Below are 17,787 nucleotides of genomic sequence, written 5' to 3'. Positions count from 1 at the left end.
CTGAGGTTAAGACTTAAACATATAAATTTGAGCGGGCACAGTTCAACCCGTAACAAGTCTAGAAGGGGAGTGTACAGAGAAATGAGAATGTGGGGAAATAGTAGCCCTAATGGCGTGAGTTTTTGCACTGGGGCACATATGGACAAGAAGTCATTCCTTTCACTTTCATAAATTGCCATATGCATAAGGACCTAGACTAAGAATCTTTATCATATGCATCTCAGATAGACTTCCATGGTGCTTTACCTATACCTACATATGACACAATTTTTTGCTTTGTACTACAGTTCCTTATGTACACAATTTATTTCTCCTACGAAATGGTAAACTCCTTGAAAGCAGTATCTAATTTATATTTTCTTATATTCCTTGACCTAGCATAGTGCTTGTACATAACAGATATCCAATAAATTGTCATTGAATCTATGAATGACCATCTAGATTTTATAGTTATAGAGTTCTTAAATTATACATGCTCATTATTGAGTACCATATCAGTCAGGACAGATTAGATTGTACTTCTGGAGCAAGCAAGTCCTGACTCAGTGATTCAACACAACAAAGTTCATTTCTTGCTCAGGCAAAATCTCCTGCAGTTCCAGGCCTTTCTCCAAGGTAGTCATGTTCAATGCGGAAGCAAAGTGCTCCCAGCCTATCAGCCTGAACTAGTTTGATGACCCTTAGTCCAACTGCAGGGGAGCCAAGAAACATTATCTGCCATGTGCCAGGAAGGGGAGGAGGATGTGGTAGTAATTTCTACTTTACCCACTTCCCTCCCCCTAAAAAGTGTATCTTATTTTAGCATTATGTTTTATACAGTATTTTTTTTGAGCCCTTACTACATGCCAAGGAATGATCTAAATGCTGGTGGTCCAACAGAAAAAGACTAAAGGTTATATTCCAATGTGGGGCAACAATAACAAAAGAGGGACCAAATAAATAAATGAGATATTTTCATACAGTGACAAATGGTATAAAGAAAATAGAACAAGAAAAAATGATGGAAGCTAACTTCCCTAAGATTCCAGCACCAGTATGTTCAAAGAATGTTCAGCTTATTATATCTGAAAATAAGTTAGTATTTATTTTCTCATATAATTCAAAATGTTATATAGTTAACTATATTATATTAACTGAAACCCAGTTGAAGAGAACCTTTAAATTGTTGGAATTTGGAACCCTCCAACACTCCTTTTGAGTATTAAAATCAAGTATTGGGAAAATTAAGTCATGTAGAATATTTATAAAAAGAAAACAAAAATTTTTTAAAAAATGGAAACATACAGAGTTTCAATTATCTTCCATGTAATAGGCCACCTGAAACTTATTGGATTAAAACGATAGCAATCATATATTGACTCATGATTCTTTAATTTGGTCAATACTCAAGGAAGAAAGCTCATCTGTGCTCCATGTCTTTTGGGCTGGAATGGCCAAAATATCTTCTTCATTCTCTGTTAATGACTTTGTTGGATGACTGTAATTGCTGAGTTTGCTCAGATAGCTCTATCCCTTTGTGGCCTCTCCACGTGGCCAACCTGAGCTTCCTCACGGTATGGTAGCTGGCCTTCAAGAGGGAGCATTCCAAAAGTATAAGTCCAATATGTAGGTGTTTATTAAGCTGTTCCTTGCAATGTACTTGTTAAGGTCCTGTTGACCAAACTTGTCCCATGGTCAAGCCCAGAGTCAGGCAGGGAGGCTACTATATATAGGCATGATTTGCTGGCAGCTAACAAATTATTTGTCTATCACTGCCAACTCACTAGACTCTAATAATTCTCATTCCTCCTATATATTATTCCTATATAGTCTGTCTCTGAGACTCCTCAAGTCTCATTCCATGAAAGAATCAGGTTCAGGTTTGAAGTCTAGAACCTAAACCTCATCTAAATCAGGTCCAGGGAGAATAAAGACTCACAGGTGCAGCTGCTTCAATCTAAGTACCTGTATAATGAATAGATAAGTTCTTTTTCCCTCTTATACCCATCATCGCTATGGTGAAGAAAAGATAGAAAAACGGTAATAAAAACACCCATTCAGGGGTGCCTGGGTGGCTCAGATGGTTAAGCCTCTGCCTTCAGCTCAGGTCACGATCTCAGGGTCCTGGGATCGAGTCCCACATCAGGCTCCCTGCCCAGTGGGGTGTCTGTTTCTCCCTCTCCCTCTGCTTCTCTCCCCATGCTCCTGCTCTCTATCTCTCTCAATAAATAAAGTCTTAAAAATTCTTTGCATTTTGAAATTCAAATTTCATTTTGAAATGTTTCTGTCTCAGTTCAATCTGGCAATGTTTAATGCAATATAATTCTCTGAAAGACTTTGTGAGTTGCTTATAAATCTTGTTACGGGTTCACTTTATTAGACATTAGCTTTATCATACTCATAATGTTCTTCAAGATTGACCCCTCTCTAATTTTGCCTGCAAGTCAGACTGCCATGGGACAATGCCCTTAATATTTTTAGAAGGCCTTTTTTTTACCCTCCTCACTGAAAGTCTACAAGTTCTGCGGATTATTAGAAACCCTTTTGTCTAGCTGAGAGTTTAGGAGGCAGTGCCCTAAATCCTTCTGAGTTCTCATAAACAACACCCTTGATTTGATCTTTACTTTGAGACTCTGTTTTACTGGTGGTGCCTCGGATGTGATATGTTTCCCGAGGCAATTTCTTACTTTGAGAATATTTTTCCAAGATACACTGGGGATGAGAATTAGTTTTACTTTTGAACCCCCAAGTCCTTTATATTTCTTACAAATACTAATGAGAGCCATCACTCGTTAGCTCTTCGTACCCCTCCTGTAACTCCTCTCAAACAACTACAGAATGCCAGGTGCTACTCTCCACATTCTGCGTGGGGCCTTAGCCGGATCCACAAGTTAATTAGGTATCCTTTTTATTTTCCATGTTACTGTAGGTGACAGTTTTGCTAATGAATCTGCTCATACATAACTCATGGTTTCTTTTCTCCGGCTTCCGAAAGCAATTTTCTCACTGCCCTTCTCGCTACCACTAAGCACTGTCTCGAGATTTGTCAGCTCTCTGTCCACTCCACAATTCTAGATGCTGCATGTTTCAGTTTTTCTGTAGCCACTTTCCTCTTCTGGGTACTCATATCTAATTTTCAAGTTACCACAAGCGACTGTTTTACTAATTGTTCCGCCAGTACATACCTCAGGTCCCCTTTTCTCCAGCTTCCAATAGCTATTCCCTCACTACCCTTCCGTGTTCTCTATTAACACAGAAACACAAAAATCTCTTCCAAGTTACCTCCTTAGGGCAATAAGTACACATTTAATTTGATCCCCTATATCTTCTGAGGTGACCGTTATAGCCCTGAATAGCCATAATTGCAGTTATTAAAACTTCTCGACTGCCAAAGGGTCAGTTTTCTTAGACTTAGAAAAATGTGCATCCAACCATTTCCTCCCTCCCTCCCTCCCTCCCTTTCTCCCTTGCTTTTTTCCTTCCTTCCCTCCTTCTTTGTTTTCTTCATTCAATATTTAGTAAGTACTTTCTATGAGCCTTAGGGTAGGGAAATCAATAAAACACTCTGTTTGCTTGCATTATATTCTGGTAAGGAACTTAGTTCTCAGCCTAAAATTCATATGAACCAGAAATCCCCTTCTGGTTATTGGATAACCCAAGTGAAAATTTCAAAGTGAAAGAAGGTGGTCTTTGATCCACTTCTCTTTATCTGTTGGTGAACTCCTCTGTACCTCAGGAAATCCTGACCCTGGGGCCCACCGTCCTTGGTGTTTTTCCTAGGAAGCCTTGTGCTCTGTTTGGTTTCCCCCAGAAAGGGCCTTGGGATCCATCAGTAGTTTTCAGCTGCCTTTCTTTATGCTAATACACGGATCTGGGGTCTTTCTTCTGACTCCAGTTTTCCAAACTCAGTTTCAGGAATGTGATCTTGAGTCATCATTGCTTTCTCTGATAAAGAGTAACATTTAGGTAGAGATTATCTGGAGATGTCATACCCCGATTCAAAGAACGTCTAAAATTATGCCCCGGGCTTGTGGTGGAGATGCGGAGGGATGCGTTGGCTTTTCAGGTTTCCTTAAGTTGCTATGGCAACTCCACAGGGCTTTTGTACCTCCTGAGAGTCTCCACGTGAGCCAGGCCATGTGCTAGAGAAGGCATGCTTTCAGGTGTGCGTAGAATCAATTAAATTTATATTTATACATTCTCCCCCCCCCACCCCGAAACAGAGAGGTTTGTAACGTAGGTCTGGCTTCAAAGCTTTACTCTGGAAGACACCTTATGGCCCCTCGAGTTGCTGAAAGTACCTGATCAGTCCACTGATAAAATCTATGCTTCATGGTTACCAAAACTTTGACTCTAAGTGCAATAACTTTGCAACTAACATGTACTTCTTTTTTTTTTTTTTTTTAAAGATTTTACTTATTTATTTGACAGAGAGAGGTCACAAGGAGGCAGAGAGGCAGGCAGAGAGAGAGGGGGAAGCAGGCTCCCCGACGAGCAGAGAGCCCGATGAGGGGGTTGATCCCAGGACCCTGAGATCATGACCTGAGCCGAAGGCAGAGGTTTAACCCACTGAGCCATGCGGGCACCCCTGTACTTTTTATTTTGCTTAAAGTAAATATATTTTAATTTATCTCTTCCGAATTTCTAACACCCGAGAAAGAAGATTTCCAACCCCACCCTCTTTTTTTCTGTAGTACAATTGTCTTTTATGATTGGTTATGTCATAGGCTGCAAGAGCTGGCCTAGACATCAGCAGGGATGATAAGGCAGTGAACGTGACCCACTTGTAGGATTTATAGTTCCTCAGCCAGATTGGGATTTTTATCAACGAGGATCAAATAGAGGTATCTGAACCCAACAAAGGCAATTTGGCTAGGGAAGTTGGTCCAGAGCCTGGCTCCCAGAAGGGAGTTAGAGGACAGAAATTGCTGGAGTCCTGCCCTGCCTCTCGATACCCGTGGGATCTGTCAGGCTTGGAAAATGCTTCATTTCTATAAACACCGAATGTTCTCAAGTGAAGAGAATAATGGGAAAGACTCACTTACCCTCTTCAAATGATAGTTTCTCAATGTATAAAATGTAGATAATAATATCTGCTCAGCCTCCCCAAATATAAGTTATATTTATGTTTTCAGCAATCCTGGGAATGGAGGTGTTCATAAATTTCTGAAAGAGTTTCTGCAAACCCAAACCAAAGATATATTCCTGCAGGGAGGGTCAGGTCTAGCTGACTTTCTGACTCAGCTTGAGTTGCTGTTGGTAGTCAAGTCAAGTTACTTTTCTGTGCTTCTTTGAGAGCAAGTTGAGATGTAGAGACCAAGAAGGACATTCTTTTGTACTTATGTGGCCACCTGGAAGAATTTTGTTTCTCTTTCTTTCATAGGAATAAAAATAGAATCTAAAAATGTTCCCTTTCTCTGGGGCTAGTTAGGTGTGAAACAGCTTAAAACCATCATCTAAACAGTTATGACAAAGCTACTTCTCTTTTCTGGGAGGGAAGATATAATCCTATTATCTTTGTGTGGTTATCAGCGCCACTCGAAATTCCAATTAGTGCTTCTTAATCACTGTGGGCTCCTCTGGTACTTAGCTGGCAAACAGCTAAGTCTAATTAATACTTTGGAGTGGTGGGTAAATGGCATTTATTTTACTCCTCTAGACACATTTTCTAAGTAAAATTCTGATTTGGGGCTTGTTTCATTGGAAATGAACAGTTTATAAAAAGAAACCAAAATTCTGTATGAAGCTAAGAAATAAGATCCTTAAGCGATGTCAAATCGGACAACTTAGTGGCCCAGGGAAAAAGGGAGGCTATCCAATGGCCAGTCAAAGGCATATTTCACATCCATTTATAGGTAAAATAATAATAATAATAATAAATCTATAAAATAGGAGAGGCATTACTCAAACTCAGACTTGTAAAGAGAGTCATTACTGTTTGACTCATTAACAATGATTCTTTGCTTAGAAACAGGATAAAGTATTAATAACCCAGGTCTCTGGGCTTTTAATTCAAATGGCTTAGAGCCAGTGGTCTCTGGCAGGTCCATTATAATTATCTGGGTGGTCTCCAGGCAAAATAATAACTTCCCTGTGACCAGTAGGCATTTTAGGGGAATTAGGGCCTGGCAACCTCAATTCCTTTGGGCAGAAAATCTCTATTAGCACCAGCCTACCCCAATTCAGAGTCCCACCAGCTCCTGGGCTAGTGAGGTCCTGGAGCTGATTTGGATGTGGGTCAAATTCTCACCGGGAAGCCAGGCTTGACCACGTGCCCAAGGGTAACCAACCCGGTATCCTTGAGTCTTGGAGGAAGAGGCCAACATGATCACAGCCGAGTCAAACCCAGTGAAATCCATTCTGGTGATTATTGTCTTCTCCATGCCTGAGGACAAGCATCACAATATTAACATTAACCCAAAGAGTGCAGGATCTGATTTTCTCTTAAGGATGTCTCCCTCCACAGGCCTGGTAGATTCCTATGCTTGTGTTCCAGAGTAACTTGTTTATAACGAAACAATTGCTTTGTTCTCCTCCCTTGAGAAAAGTCCGGTATTTGAGAGACTACCAGAGTTTCTAAACCAGAAAATGCTGTAGAGAAGAAGAATAAGCCTCAAAGAACTGCAAATTTCTTTGGTTTGGAGCTCCAGTCTTTGATTGGGCACTGGTCTGGGAAAAGGGACGCTTATTTTTTAAGACAAGAATTCTGTGTTTAATTTTTAGGAATATGAAAGAGCTGAATGTTTACTTGAGAAGGGATTTGAAACCTTTTGTAGGCTTTTTGAGTTTTTCAGATAAAGGCAATCCGCATCCCCGTTCTTAGGCAAAATAGTTCTGCAAGTAGCTCTCATAGGAAAGAAGAGCTGCTCCCCAACGTGTAAGCATTATTCTGTATAATTATGGGTATTTTCTTTCCAAAAAAAAATTTTTTTTTTCTGGAAGCTGCTATTTCAAAGGCTTTCAATTCTGTGTGTCATTATCAAATAATCTTTTTTGTACTCGGGTGTTTATTATTGGATTGCAACAACGATAAAGCTCTAGGGGTTTTTGTCTCCTTTGGTATGCTAATTAGCCAGTTTCCTTTTGATCTTTTTCTTACTAAAAAGAGTGAAAAGCTATCTCGGTAGGAAATCTTGGTGCTGTACATTCATCCCCTCATCTCCATAATCTGAGGATCAGAGGAAGACAACAATTTCACTGCTGAATGAGAGCTTCTAGAAGCTTTAGTTAGAGCTCACTGCTGCCAAATAATTCTGCCGGTACTCAGAGGTGGGCTCAGAGGAGGAAGACACAGGAGGAAAAAGGCACAAATATTTCAGGTGGCCCCAGTGAGCTCAGTTGTTTTTATTTCTTCTCCAAACATTCAATTCATGCCAATCCGTGTCATTCCGCCTAATTTTTAACTTTTGGATTTCTTTCTGCTATTGATATGTTTTTAGTGATGACTGAATACCCAGTTTAAGGAAAAGGGCTTGAAGAGTAGGAAAAAGTACACCGCTGATAAAATCTGTCAGACTGCGAAGCCATCTTTTAAAAGACACAGTAAACTCACACACTCAGAGTATTTGGGGAAAATGCTGCAGCTCGTATGGGTTGGTTACACATGTTTGTATGTTACATTACATTTGGGAATGGATGGAAAAAAGAACTTATTAGATTTTTAGTTTGGTTACTGACTGGTCTACTGTAGCTGTGAATATTTACCTTTTTATTAAGATCTAAGGATTTAGGACAAAGTCTGGGAACTTGAGTGGGGAATTCCATTGTCAATTTCACCACCTAACATCTACTGGGGATGCTCTGAGAGCAACAGTGCATTATGAGGACAAAGTAAGTTGGTATTTAAGTATCTAGTCAGAGGGACATGCCCAGCTCATACAGACAGACAGACAGACACACACACACACTAGGTTGAACCATGTGAACTCATTGTTTTTATAAGTCAAATGCGATTTCACATGCTCAGCCTAATACAGTTTACTGTTTGAGAGGTATGGTTGATTCTAAGGTACAAGCTTTATTTGAAAAAACAAAAAACAAAAAAGCTCATACATCCAAAGAGCGTTGACTTCTTTAAAATCATCCTAAATGCAGCCATGGCTCAGGGCAGTTTTAGACTAGTCCTAAACCTGAGGGTTTTCATGGCCTTGACACTTAGGCAGCAAACTTTACCCTTTGGAGATGACCTTGAGTTTTGGAAGTAAAGTCATTCAAAATCACCTCTTGTGAGCAAAATAATATATACTGAATAAAGCTACTTTGAATTTTCTTTTAAATAAGCAACATTTGAGTATAAATAATGCAACAATTTCCTTGGGTGCTATATGAGCCATCAGAGCCAGATAATTTTCGATTTAAAGGGCTAGTCCAGCATTCTTTAAACTTTACTGAACCTAAAAATCCTCAGGGGAATTATTAATAATGCAATTTTAAACACCTTGCTATAGACAGTCTGATTTATTAGATTTAAGAAGAGACTCAGAAATCTACATTTTAAATGAGCTCGTCAGATGATTCTGATGCAGGAGGTTGCAAACTATCCTTGGACCTACCACTCTTGTCTGTAGAGCTAGATCTTGAAGTTCAGGGACATGCTGCCGGTTACTCTGCTACACAGAAACTGGCTCCGAAGCAGACCTCCAGTCTCCTGGACTCCCGGGAGAGCTTCAGGAGGGGACTTCTGGGGTCTGAATCACAGACCGAATTCGGTACTTATAGACTAAGTGGCATTCAACCACTTTTAAAACCCTTATTTTAAGCCCATTTTCTCATTTGTAGAAGGGGAGTAATACTGATAGCAAGTTCAGTGTTGTGTCTACTTAAGTTGCTTACTATGGTCCCTGGCAGATACTAATTGCTCAATAAGCATTAGTTTCTCTGTTTTTATTCCCAAATCTCCATTATGGCTCTTTGTATTTCTTTTTCTGTACTTGTCCCCTTTCATGGGCCTTTTATTATTAATGAATTAATTATTTTTTTAGAGAGAGATGGAAAGAGAGAATCTTAAGCAAGCTCCACGCTCACTGTGGAACCTGACATGGGGCTCGAACTCACAACCCTGAGATCATGACATGAGCTGAAATCAAAAGGTGGATGCTTAACCAACTGAGTCACCATCTGCCCCTTCATGGACCTTTTTTTAAAATAGGCATTTTTGCCTGGCATTTCTCCCCTGTGACTTTGGTCATGCCTTGGTTCTTGGTACTGTCATCGGACTACAGAGTTCTTGTTGAAAGGTAGCAATCAGTTACACAACCCCTGTGGAATCCTCCCTGAGAGGAACAGCTGGGTCTTTGCACATTTTGTCTTTATGCCCAATTAACCCCTAACCATAGCCCTACTGGCTTGTTACTGTTGCAAAAAAAACAAAAAAAACCAAAATTAAAAAAACCCAAAGACAAAACAAAACAAAACAATCCTCAACTGTGAAACCAGAGTGTGTAGAGATTGAAGGTAGCAGCACAGAACGGCCTTTGTCACGCCAGATGAGTGGAGGGCAAGGAAGAGGCTGGGGGGAAGGGCAGCCAGAACAGCGGGTGGCATCTGCACTTGCCCACAGGCTCTCAGACTTGGCTCAGAAGCCAGAGGCTCTAATGATGGTGCTGGAGGGAGAAAGACAGCATGAAGCATCCATACAAGGTGCCAATGAAGTACTCGTATCTTTTCCCCATCTGTTCCTGTCACCCCTACACCCTCCCATTTGCTCACAGATAAATAGGCAATGGGTGACCAAATGCTGCCCGAACTACCTGATGCTGCTAATTACTGTGACTGTTCAGTGCCAATTAGCTCCCCCAAAGCAAAACATCTTCATGTAGCATTTCAAACGGACACTGTTTCGTCTGGGGCAGAGACAAATTGAACGCTGTGCCTTAGTTGAAGCTAAAAGGGCTCCATTTTGGCACAGTTTTCAAAGACCCATTAGAATATTTTTGTTTTCTTTTAATTCTTTTCTTTTAATTTAATTTCTTTTAATTTTTCTTTTAATTTCTTTTAATTCTTTGCAGATGCTACAATTACTAATAATGCAGGAAGCATGATTGGGGTGGGAGAATTCTGTATGATACATTTGTAGGTATCTTTTCACCTATGTAAAAAAATTACATATAGATCTTAATAGAAACATAAATATAAATACATATATGAGAGAGAGAGAACCAGTTAAGAGGTATCATGTACATGTACCACTTCAGATCTCCCTGTAACGCAATCATGCCTATATTTATTAATACTTTTGTTGGGACTCTAGGACCTCATTTATTTAGTAAAAATGGTTGGATAAAACCTCTAGGTTAATTCTCTTATCGTTAGTATAAATGAAATGATGCTTACAGAAGACAAATGAGGTGTAAATCTGAAATACTTATCTGAAGTTCTGGTCAGAACATCTCGAACTGAAGGAAAAGGTAGGCTTCAGGCTGATAATGATGCATATTTTCTGCTGCTCTGATTAGTGTCTTTGGACAATTACTCAGCTCTTCCCTCTGTTCATAGGTACAGGCTTTCCAGGGCCACTATGGAAAGGAACAAGAATAATTTATATGAAAAGTACGTGCATGATTTTAGTCTCTTCTCTAAACGAAGGAAGCTTCCATTGTGAAGCCAAGTGCCCGGGGAAGATGGATGCTGAGAAATGCGTATCTGAGCTGTGGAAACACCCGAGGAAGGCCGAGTCTTGGCGAACATTCTTCTAATTCCCCGCCACCCCTGGTTTCTCTGGAGAGAAGGGCCATAGTATGTCAGGACAGATGTCCACATATTAGCTAAAGTTAGTGTTAAGGAGAGAGTTTGCCACCCCCACCCAGTCCTCTTTCCTTCACTATGTGCTAACCACGGGCACTCACTGGTAAGCAGGACACAAAACCACCTGCCCTGATGGGGTTTTGAGTACAGCTAAGGTGACTCGAGTGGGAAAAACAGGGACAGCTCGCTTACTAACTGGAGTTAGAGAAGCAACACCAAGACACTCGAAGGCCCAAGAAATGCTGCTTTTATTAGCCCTCATTCTGGGATCGCAACTTATTTTTCTGAGATTTAAAAATATCAAGATTATTTCTGATACTGTCACGACCCACAGCTGTCCTTAATATTTAGAAGACACTTGCATGTATGCGGTAGTACGTGCTAGTAACAAACGAGACTTAAATTTCGGGGCTGTGGCTTGCTGCTGAGAGCTAGCGGAAAGTCCAGCTGGTGACTCACCTGAAACTGAAGAGGTATCCCCTTTGCATAACAGCTGTTCTGAAAACAATCGAGCCCCTTCCCTGGTTTAATTGGGAGTGCACGGGTGTGAGGGGGAGTGAGGGGAGAGAAATGAGTGTGCGGTGTATGGGGGAACACACGTGTGAATGTGTTTGCACACGTGAGCGTGAACGCGCACATGTCTGAGTGTGTGTGTCTGCATGTGCAAATGTGTGCCTCCATCCTATAGATTTCTTTGCTCGCCGCAGAGAATTTATGAGAGTCTTTTGGAGAAAGTCATTTATTTAAATTATATAGCTGTTGAGTAATTCTAGAAAGTCAGTACATACCTAAATATATTTTTACGAAGAAGAATATTGAAAAGAAGTAGACCTTTTTTTCAATAACCTTGGGTTCCTATCGTGCTATGAGGCAACATTTGGACAGTGTCCATGGTAATCTGTGCGGTGGTCCATGCAGTGTGCATTTTAAATTGGTGCTTTTAAGTATAGCGTTAAGTGGCTGCTCATAAACAGGCCTGAGCAATTTCTGAGTGGGCGGAGAGCCTTCTAATCCGCACCCATGTGACCTGTAACATTGATGTGGGTGTAAAACATTTCTGCCCAGGATCTAATTATGTAGCACATGGGGAAACTTCAGGGTAAATATTTTTTTTCCTGATTAAAAAATGCACCTATTTGCTAACATTCCCTGGGAAAATGAACCAAGACTAATAGAAAATTATTTTATGTTACCTTTTCTTTTTTTTAAATATTTTATTTATTTATTTGACAGAGAAAGAGAGTTCACAAGTAGAGAGACAGGCAGGCAGAGAGAGTGGGGGAAGCAGGCTCCCTGCTGAGCAGAGAGCCCGATGCGGGGCTCGATCCCAGGACCCTGGGATCATGACCCCAGCTGAAGGCAGAGGCTTAACCCACGGAGCCACCCAGGTGCCCCTGTGTTACCTTTTCTTATAAAAATTCTTCTCACCTACACTTACTGAAAGCTGATTTCCTAACTGGGTGTGTTCTGACATGCTCCCCTTATTTCAGGCTGGGTCTTCCTGACGCGTGGTGAGAGGAGCTCTATTCGTTGCCTAATTTCAGTGTCTGGGGTCTTGGCTTCTTTAATGTTGGCTATTTGGATTTATTCAACATGTATTTATTAAGCAATTTTTTGGCATCTCCTGTAATGTTAAGCCCCAGGGAGAAAATGATGACAAATCCACGCCTGCAAGGTGCTCTTAAAATGGAAGGGGAGACCTTCTCTAAAAAGGGGACTGATTAAGTGGGATGGGAGGGCAAAGGAGAGATAAGAATTCTTTCTGTGGTGTTAAGGGAGCTCTACAGAAGAAATGATGTACGAGCCGAGGCTTGAGTAAATGCGTATGAATTTGTCGTGTGGTAGACTACAGTGGGGGTAGGGGGCGAACATTCCAGACAAAGGTCTGAGTTTATAAAAATAAACCCAACTGCGTGTATTGCGTGGAGCACGGGGTGTGGTGCATAAACAATGAATCTTGGAACAGCAAAAAAATTTAAATTTTAAAAAAGAAGTTATTCAACAGAAAGTTCTAGATCCAAAGCCCCCCCACCCCCATAAATAAATAAATAAACCCAACTGTTGAATTTCTAGCCTCCGGAGGAAGTTGTCACAACTAGAGACCTGTTTATCATTTTTTTCCCTTCCTTGCTGACTATTCTAGTCTTGCCATTTCCCTCTTGTCTTGTACCTGATTTTCTTCCACAGTCTTCTGAATCAAGCACTTTGCCTAGTAGAAACATACAAGACACCCAGCCTGACAAAGAGAGAACTCTAGTCTGTGTTGTTTATTATGCTGCTTTCTTTGTCTGGGACAAACTGATTACTTGGTTTGGAAAATTTTTTTTTTTTTCAGTTAGAGACCAAAACTACTTTATATTCCCTAGAGCCACCTCAGCTTCTGGGCAATAATCCTGGAAAAGGAACCAGCCCTGCATTCCCATAGAAAAGACAAATAGTATAGGCAACTCATAGGTCTAGCCAGGGCTTCTTTGAGGCTAGGTATTCAAGAGGCTCAAATGAAATAAAAACTAGTTGGACATTGGTCTCCCTCTGTGTGGTTTTTTGTTTTTGTTTTTGTTTTTTGGGTTTTTTTTGCAGATTTTGTTCATTCATTTGATAGAGAGAGACACAGCGAGAGAGGGAACACAAGCAAGAGGAGTGGGAGAGGGAGAACAGGCTTCCCGCAGAGCAGGGAGCCCGATGTGGGGCTTGATCCCAGGACCCTGGGATCATGACCTGAGCCAAAGGCAGACACCTAACGACTGAGCCACCCAGGCGCCCCTCCTTCTGTGTTTTTATTGTATTTAATGTTTTTGAACTGTGAGGTTTGTGGGGCTCAAGTACCCTTCAGATAGTTCAAGGTGGACAAACCTATAAAACCAAACCAAAATAAAACCCAAAACAAACCAGAAAGCAAAAAAGCACCTTGTCTAATATTGCAATAAACTTAGACCTTTTGTGTGTAGGAATGGATGAAAAAAGTGCCCTGTGTGTAAACATAAAGTGAAGATTTATTGGAGTAAGGTAATGAAGGCATCAACAAGGGGCTAGAGCAAATATTCTTCTGAAAACATCAATGACATTCTGCTCCATTTCATAGTAGGTAGGACAGTAAATCTGCAAAGGTCAAAAAATGGTTTCCCTTCAGGCTCATATGAAATGTTTAAAGACATTGGTTTGCCCCAATCTTAGTTACAATGTTACACAGCAAACAAGGCTAAATTGTGATTTAATTCTCCCACGTGTGTTCTTGATTTCTCTTTTGATTTATGTGGAGCAAAGGATTCCATTTATGACCCCTGGGATGATCTATTCTTGTACTAACACCTGTTTTCTCCTTCGCTTTGCATAAATGATAGTCTCTCTTTGTCTAGGAGATAATTTTTATATGGTATGAAGAGAGAATTCTATCTTTTGCCTCTGGGAACTTACATCCCCCACCCCCACCCCCATTTTCTCTAATTCCACACCATACAGTGTAATACAAGCATGGCAAATGTGACGAAGAGACCCTGGGATGATTAATATTATTTACTGTTGATACTTCTTCTGGTCAATTGCTGCAGAAATGAGAGGCATCAGACCTTACCTGGAGAGAGGTAATTGGAGCCTCTGGTTTCCATTGTCTTCCATATATCTGATTTCTGCTTTGCTAGTGTTAGAAAATTCTGTGATTGGGCTGACAATGCTAGTTAGTTCCACAAATAGTTATCAAATGAACGTGCAAGACTTCGTATTAGGTATGGGTTGGAGGGGAGCTGGCAGAGTGGGGGGAAGAGCATCATGGGCAAAGAGAAATAAGAATTAGTCCTTTTCTACAAAGACCCTAAAAGTTTGAGGGGGGAAAGTTGACATGTGAACAAGAAGGAATGAAATGAGTTTTATAGTAGAAGCATAAGCACAGTGCTCTGGCAACCTAGGGAAGGCAAATCTTTAGAAAAGCCAATTTCTCTTGAGCTGTAAAAATCCTTACAAACTGGAACTCATTACTTCTAGCTTGATATATTCTCTGGAGCTGTGATATGAATAGATCCAACTCCATTTCACATGTATATTTCAAAATTGCCTCTGGTTTTGGATTTTTGTGGCAATGTATTTTATAGACTGAACTGGTTCCAAAGGCAGGTAGTACATAGTTAAATAGCCATAAAATTCCAAGTATTTAGATTTAGAAACCCAACTTTTTTGAGTCTCCTTTGTCTGGGCAGCTTTATCTTCCATGCTGTCTTGAACATCAGTACTTTTTGTTGTGGTTCAGGAAGTTTTGATCATCAGTTCACTTCCCTTCTTTATTACACATTATGTTTTCTTAGTCATGAATGAGCTTCAGGGAATTTGTGTCTCCATGTGAGTGTATACAAAAATGTCTTTATGGACTTTTTCTTGGAACAGAGTCCATTGTTTTCATCAGATTCTCAAGAAGAGACATAAACCAGACAATGCAAAACTACTATATGTTTTCTCTTCATGATTTTATCTACTGTCAATATTTCAATGCCAACTAAATGCTGATGACTCTAAAATCTGTGTTTCTAGCCTAAATATCCTTTGAGTTTTATTCTTATATGTCCAAATGTTTACTATTTATCTCTGCTTATTTGGGCCAATAGCACAAACCCATCAATTCTGAGATTAAATTCATGATTTTTCATTCTAAATCATGCCTACATATTTTTCATCTTCACTGATGTCCCCAACATTCACTCAGTAACCCGGCATTAAAAAAATGAGAATCACTTGGCTAATTTTTACTCATCCTTTAAGAGAACTTCTAGAAGCCCCTCTTGACCACCCAGGACTCGCTGGTTGCTCTTAATCATTGCTCAGCTGTATATTAATGATCTGTTTATTTTTTCTGGTTTCCTCATTATTCTGCAGGTTCTTGAGGGAAGTGACCATTTCATACTTGGTTTTGTGATTTAGCACTGAGAGCAGAGTCAAATCCTCAGTAAATGCTCAGAAATCAATTAAGAGGAGTAATTAGGACTCTTCGAAGAATATATGTTATACCTGGCTTCCTGAAATTCAGACGTAGTGACAGTGGCTTGAAATACTCTAATTTCATGGCCCATGAAAGTGCAGAGGAAAGAGAGCTCTGTCTAATGCAGTCTGCTAAAATGAAATTATTTTAAAAGTCAGATCTTAATGCTTATTCTATGTCACTCAGTGGGGAGGAGATGCCAACTGTGTAGTAATAGCCTATTTTCTATATGTTCTTTCTAAACTTGACAATCCTCCTCTCCAGAGGAAAAAAAATCTATTAAGTTAAACATTCAGGTTTTAAAAATAATGTTTTAGAATCAAGTAATTAATAATTCATAGCATCTGTGGCAAATTGTGTTAGATACAAATACAAAATTTCTGAGGCTCCATGAATTCTGGTAGAAGCAGGAAAGGACAAGCATACCAATACTTTGCTCACTGCAGTTAGGACAGAAATGCTTTCAAAATGTGGACTTCTCCAAAAGGGCTTAGAGAGTGCCCCTTAGTCCTTCACCTACCAAACATCTCTTTAGTCCTTGTAGTTCAGTTCTATACTTTTCAAATGAATTGGAATTTTGTTTCCCATCCTCTCCTCATAGGCTAAGGGTGAGGGAATACCTCCCTCTACTCTATGCCATGTAGGAGGGACATAAGAGAAAGTGGTGTTTGTCAGATAAAGAGCCTGACATCTCATCCGCAGTGACTGGTGGCCGAACTGTTGAAAGAAACTTATCCATCCCCGAGTCACCATGGGAACACAGCTGAGTGCAGAGAGGGGTCTAAGGGAGAGGTTAACGTGCATCCTCTGGAGTCTGGTGCCAGAGATTGGGCCTTGACTCTGGCTTGGAAAATCCTAAAGACAAGAGGCTATGTGGAGGTGCCCCTGAAGATTAGACCAATGGAAGAAGGCGATAGGAGGAGCGTCCTAAACATCTAGATTTTGGAAAGACAGAGAGTCAAGCTTTCTCATGGCTTAACTGGCTACTTGATGAAGTAGCAAGTTCAGGGGAATCTTGAAAGGACTCTGCCTAAGTGGTCTGCTTATCAGGACAAGGTGTTCCCAATAAAATGGCTGCCTGGGGTATATCACTGGGGCAGCAGTGAGTGCTCTAGGAATGGTGTTACAGGTACTGTGTGCTTGTGTGTGTGTACGTGTGTGTGTGTTCTGGGGCGGGTTCTATTCTCCTAATTCCATTCTCCCTCTCTACTACCCCAATTGTTGAGGGGCCAGGGAAAAAAAATGTTAGTAATGGGGCAGGGAGAAGAATAGGAAAGACCTTGATAAAAAACTGAAAAAGTAAAAAAAAAAAAATTGTATTATTGAAGTGATCAGGATATCTATTGTACTCAATGTTATTGATGCCCTCCCAGGTCTCTGTTCTGCCTGACGCATCAGTCTGCCAGCTGCTGTGGATGCTAGCTGCTAATAGCTCACAGCTGTTCTGTGCTGCTGAGACTTGCCCTTGGCCAAACAGGAGACACCTCACCCTGGAAGCTCATGAATCTCCCTTTAGCTTAACCTAAGACAACTAGTATTTTATAGGAATGGTCAAATTTCTGCTACTGCTAGGATTGTGTTAAAAATATTAGAAGTATTTTTGGGGGGTTGGAGGGGGTATCTATTCCTGGTGATAGTGAACTAAAAAATCTAGAAAAAAAAATTCATCTTACAGAAAGTCTGTTGGAAGCACTGAAGAACTACCAAAGCAACTACAACCTGAGGGGCCAACATCTTGGAGAGAAAAATGTGGAGAGGTAAATTTGATTGCCAGGGATGCTGTTCTCTTCAGGCACTGGCCAATTCTAAAGAAGCAGCAGAAAGGCTGAGAAATTGAGCAGACATTGATGGCTGAAAGGTGGAGAAGCCCAACTAAGCTTTTGGTGGTCTCATGAGCTAGGGGACAAAAACAGGAATTCAGGGCCAGCTCAAGGAGGAAGATCTTGGCAAACCTTCCAGGGTCTTAATTAGGCCCCTGGACAGCCTATCCCCTAGGAATGAGGATGGACCAGAAATAGAGCAGCCCCACAAAGCAGATTATTCTCTGATCAGATTAAGATGGTCTTTCTCTATTCTGTCAGAAGCAAAAGTAAATTCTATTT

The sequence above is a fragment of the Martes martes genome (genome assembly GCF_963455335.1).
Source record: "Martes martes genome assembly, chromosome: 3".
In the NCBI taxonomy this organism is placed as follows: domain Eukaryota; kingdom Metazoa; phylum Chordata; class Mammalia; order Carnivora; family Mustelidae; genus Martes; species Martes martes.
This window is presented reverse-complemented; position numbering follows the sequence as displayed.